The sequence below is a fragment of the Chelonoidis abingdonii genome, chromosome 2, assembly GCF_003597395.2.
Source record: "Chelonoidis abingdonii isolate Lonesome George chromosome 2, CheloAbing_2.0, whole genome shotgun sequence".
NCBI classification, from domain to species: domain Eukaryota; kingdom Metazoa; phylum Chordata; order Testudines; family Testudinidae; genus Chelonoidis; species Chelonoidis abingdonii.
The window spans coordinates 56,955,527-56,961,088 of NC_133770.1; the positions used below are offsets into that span (position 1 = coordinate 56,955,527).

Here is a 5,562-nt window from a genome sequence, read left to right on the forward strand (position 1 = left end):
AGAAAATTAACTATTTAGGAAATGGAGCTGTCTCCAACCCTTCTGGCCCTAGGTAAGAGCCCTGGTAGTAACTGCTAGAGACTCTGCTCTTTCAGGACCTGGTCCTGGGAGCATAGAAGCCCTACTATCTGAAAACAAGGTCAGACTACACCGCTTGCCTTTTTGTGAGCTTCTGAGTTCTCTCTTCCTGCTCAGTGTCTGAAGACCCTCTACCCTAGCTGGGAGCCTAAGGTTGACCTCAAGCAGCTAAATCAAGGTAAAAGACATTATCCTGTGTCTGTGTAGTAGGCAAAGGGGTAGTACTGAGGGAAAAGTTTTCAACTAGCAATAATCACACCTCAGATTAACTTCATTGGTTATGATACTGCTATTATATTTAACTCTATTATGCTCCTTCCCCCGCCCTCCACCCAAAACTTCAGGTCAACTCTTTGCTGAAGCACAGGCCAGTGTTCTGACTTTTCAGAAAGCATTGCACAGTTAGACTTCAGGGCTATTGTATGTACAACCCTAAATGCCTCAGTTATAAAAGGTTCCCAGTCAATTTCTAAGAGACACTACCATAGTTTGTGTGTGAAAAACAGTTAATACACACCAAAACATTGTATATAGTATTTGGAATACTTATGATTCATCTTTAAACAAAAGTTATTAGTTAGTAAAACTGTGTTGGTTCTTCTACAAATGCCCCCACTTTGTTGTTGTTACATATATTTAAATGCAAGGTTCTAATCTAAAATATATTTTTTGTATTTTAGTACGCACTAAAGTACATAATCTTCTTTCAGAGAGGACTTATCAGTCTGAGTATGGACATAATATGTAGTGATCTGACACCTGGACTCTTCAGAGCTTGCAAAAAAGGCAGCATCTCTGTCCTTTTCCAAATGCTTCGGAGCCAGAAACACAGGAATCCTTCCTTACAGCTAGCAACCTTTGGGTTAATAGTTGACTACTGCCCTCAGTTGCTGATGAAATAGAAATTTGTTGTATCCAAAGTGGTAAAGATAGATGCAGGACCAAGAAACATTTGTTGTAATAGCTGCAACCCACTATCAGTCACTGAGCCTATCTGTTCCTATAGGTATAATCTTCCCCTGGAGTGCTCTGTTCTCAGATGGTGAACATGTGTTAGATCTGCAAAATTGCTTTAACTAGAGCTACTGGGAATCAGGGGCACAATATGCGGGAGGGTCCAGGAGACACAAGTCTCCTCCTGGCCCCTGACTGGAGCTGGAAATACAGCTTGGCCACACCTCTGTCAGGCTTCCAGAACTGCCTGGCCCTGATGGCGCTTTTCAGCTTGACCACCTCTCTGGGTAGCTTGGGGCTAGGTGTGTGACTATATGGGGGAAAGAGTGGGGGACCACAGGAGGAGAGTGTGTATAGACCTGGGTGCAAAGTCAACAGGGGAGTGTGGGGGAGGGAGAGCTTAAGACTGGGTGCAAGGGAGTGCCCTGGGCCCATTCCTTAGGAAAATTGTTTGTGCCCCCCACTGGGCATAGGGACTACCACATCCTACTTCTGAATGTTTCTGGCCCCCTCTAGCTGAGCTGAGCTGCCCTGCCCTGCCCTGCATTCTGAACAGGTGCAGAGACAAGGGATCCAATTAAATTTCATGTCTCCTTCCCAGGGCTGCTCTCTTTCTTTAAGCCAACAAAAAACCCAGTGCTGCAGTATAAAGCACGTGGGTTACATCTACACTAGGAAAAAGGTCCGTTTTGGCTGTTACGTGTTAGCTAAACTAAGCTCTGCTGAATCTCAACTACTTCTCCTGGAGTAACTTGGGTTCACTTTTAATTATCACATGACCTCAGGTGTGGCTATCAGGGAGCCATAGCACAGACTAATAAAGGAAGAGGTTAAGGGCAGACAGGAAATAGCTCTCTTTGAGCCTTGCATCTTACTTCATTTAAGCCCCACAAAAATGGGGTAGACCAGGTCTGCTCCACTATTAGAAACTTGGTGTGTTCTTAACTGAGTTAGCACCCTCTGTGGTCTTTAACTCAACCTGCTAAATCATGTAAAAACTACAAATTGTTACTAGACTTTCACCTTGAGTTAAGACCATGCCTTTTTTCCCAGTGAAAACAAGGCCTTAGAAATCGGTGCCATGAGGCCTCTGCTTATATGTGCCAAGCAGCTTAAATTCCTTTTCTTCCTAGAGTGGTGCACATACTTCAGGCCTAAAACAAAGGATACTTCATTAATTAGAGTGCAGTGGCTTCACAGTCCACTTTTCACCCTCTTATGAGGCTTAGGGAATTATAGGCAGGTGTTAGAACTACAGCTGATCCAGGAAGTATTATGGCTCTGGGAGAGGGTGCTAACAGCAGCACCCCAATCACTGACATTGCTGTGGTGTGATGAGGGTTGGAGGCTCAGCTGTGAGCAATTAAACACTTTGTGTTGGGAGGATTATGACCACCTGGGTGACTTATTGGGCTAATGAAGTAATTGGGAGGATATAAGTAAAAGGATTGGGAAGCAGGGTGGCAGCTCCGAAAAGAAGTTGCACAGTATTGCTGAGTGGAAAGCACCTCTCTCTGTTATGTTTGGTATGTATAAGAAGGGAGGAATAAAAGGTATGTGTGGTGGAACACAAATAGCCTAGGTATGTTTATGACCACAAGGTGACAAACCAGCTAGGCAGCAGAACACACCAAGTAGATGATAGAGGTCTTGTGATAGAAATCTCTCTCTTGTTCCCTCCTATGTCTTTCATTAATCAGTAAGCTACAGTGATCCCCACTTTTATCCACTAGAACCTTTTGACTCTACTGCTCCTCCATATGCAATAATATGTATGTTCCTGGCATTGTATTTGAACCATGGCTGACTTTGTTCTTTGATGCAGTGTGCTATTTATTACTAACTACTCATATAGTAGCACAAAAAGAGCAATGGATCTTTGCTGATCAAAGTGAGTCGCTGACTAGGAGAGCTTTCAGTCCAAGTTAAGATGAGAACTACAGGAGGCAGGAATACATTTATACCCTGCATAGAAATGGACAGAACTGTCATCTTGGCGTTGTGTCTAGTGAAACTGCTTCAGTTTAGTATCAGAGGGGTAGCCGTGTTAGTCTGGATCTGTAAAAGCAGCAAGGAATCCTGTTGCACCTTATAGACTAACAGACGTTTTGGAGCATGAGCTTTCATGGGTGAATACCCACTTCGTCAGATGCATTCACCCCACGAAAGCTCATGATCCAAAACGCCTGTTAGTCTATAAGGTGCAACAGGATTCTTTGCTGCTTCAGTTTAGAGAATGAACAGGACAAGCAGGTTAGATCAGTAGCTGACTAATGATGGGCTAAACCTAGGTGAACTATAAATGAGATCAAAGAAAATTTATGCCGACTATTGGGGAAACTTTGCCAGGGCCTGAAGTCTATCAAACCAGGACAGTCTCCAAGGGATGCAGTGGAATGGGCTCTAGCTTCACTAGAGTTTTATGTAGATGAACAGCGTAGCCCAGAATAAGGGATAGTCCTGAACTTGTACTAGGGTGCACTAAGTAATCTGGTTTGTTTTTAATTCTAGTTGAAGGGTCATTCTCTGTGCAACTTCTCCACGTGCACACATTTCGTTCCTGTTTAGTGGGTAGAACTTGGGCCTGTTCTACCCTCCCCTGGTGCTATATATAGCTTCCTCTGAATGAAACTAGTAATAGAGTTGGAGAGATGTTCACAGTGTCCCTTGCTGATCCAGGAAAGGTTTCTGCAAGGGATATAGCACCTTTATCCCAAATGCAAGATAAAAAACTAATGAATATTTGTTTTGTTCTTTAGTTTTATGTATTTTGGTTTTTCAATGGGTTATTACAAGCAACAAAAGGCTCTGCTATCTAGAGGGTGTGTGTTTCTTCCCACAGCTCAACGTAGATCATGATGCTGTGGTCCAAAATACAAAACTAAGGGAAAGAATAAACAAATCTCTTCAGTTTGGAAATTAAGCCTGGTCTACGCTTAAAAAGTAGATCAACCTAGCTGCATCATTTGGCTGTGAAAAAAATCCACGCCCTGCATGGCATAGTTAGGCCAATCTAAACCTTCGTGTACATGCAGCTTGGTCAATGGAAGAATTCTTCCCTCAGAGAGGTGGATTAACTAAGCAGATAGAAGACTCCCTTTGTCGATATAGGATGTATCTACTACCATGGCACAGCTACAGCGCTGTAGCTGTGCCACTGTAGTGCAGACATACCCTTAGCCCTGGTCTATACTACGAGGTTAAGTCAAATTTAGCCACGTTAGGTCGATTTTTCTACACAACCAACCCTGTTCCGTCAGCCTAAAGGGCTCTTAAAATCAACTGCTGTACTCCTCTTTGGTGAGGGGAGTAGTGCTAAAATCAGCCTTGCTGGGTTGAATTTGGGCTAATGCAGATGCAATTTGACAGTATTGGCTGCTGGGAGCTATCCTAGAGTGCTCCAATGTGACCACTCTGGACAGCACTTTCAACTCTGATGCACTAGCCAGGCATACAGGAAAAGCCCTGGGAAATTTTTAAATTTAATTTCCTGTTTGGTCAGCGTGGCGAGCTCAGCAGCACAGGTGACCATGCAGTCCCAGAATCACAAACAAGCTCCAGCACGGACTGAACGGGAGACACCGGATCTGATTGCTGTGTGGAGAAGAATCTGTGCAGGCTGAACTCCAATCAAAAAGAAGAAATGCTAATATATATGCCAAAATCACACAGGGCACGGTGGAGAGAGGCTACACCAGGGACACACAGCAGTGCTGCGTGAAAGTCAAGGAGTTCAGGCAAACCTATCAAAAGACAAAGGAGGCAAATAGTCACTCCGGGTCAGAGCCCCATATATGCTGCTTCTATGATCAACTGCACAGCATTCTAGGGGGGGACCCTACCACTACCGCACCATTGTCTGTGGATACGTGAAAGGGGGAATCTCATGCCATAGGGAGGAGGATTTTTGTCGAGGAGGAGGAGATTGTGCAGCAGGCAAGTGGAGAATCCATTCTCCCTGGCAGCCAGGACCTTTCCATGACCCTGGAGCCAATACCCTCCCCCAAGGCAGGTTCCTGGAACCTGAAGCCGGAGAAGGTACCTCTGGTGAGTGCATATTTTCAACTACACTACAGTATTTAAAAGCAATTGTTTAATGTTTGATTTGCCCTGAAGACTTGGGATGCATTTGCGCCCAGTACAGCTACTGGAAAAATCTGTTAACGTGTCTGGGGATGGAGCTGAAATCCTCAAGGGACAGCCCCATGAAGCTCTCCTGGAGGTACTCTGAGAGCCTTCGCAGAAGCTTTCTGGGGAGGCTGCCTTATTTCGTCCTCCATGGTAGGACACTTTACCATGCCAAGCCAGTAGCAAGTCATCTGGAATCATTGCAGCATAAAGCATGGCAGAGAATGGTCTTGGGTTTTGGTTGCATTCAAGCAACATTCTGTCTATATCTTTCTGTGTTAATCTCAGGAGAGTGATATCATTCATGGTCACCTGGTTGAAATAGGGGAATTTTTGTAAGAGAACAGTAAAAGGACCCCGTTCATGCTAGGCTGTTTGCACTTGCACTAAAAGGTATCATCC

At 44.5% G+C, this 5,562-nt stretch overlaps 1 non-coding gene across 1 annotated transcript; it reads right to left on the minus strand.

Moving 5' to 3' along the window:
- Nucleotides 1-246: 246 nt before the first annotated feature.
- LOC116833913 (U4 spliceosomal RNA) lies at nucleotides 247-382 on the minus strand. Its single transcript, XR_004375817.1, has one exon. It is a non-coding gene; the product is annotated as a U4 spliceosomal RNA (small nuclear RNA).
- Nucleotides 383-5,562: the final 5,180 nt, after the last annotated feature.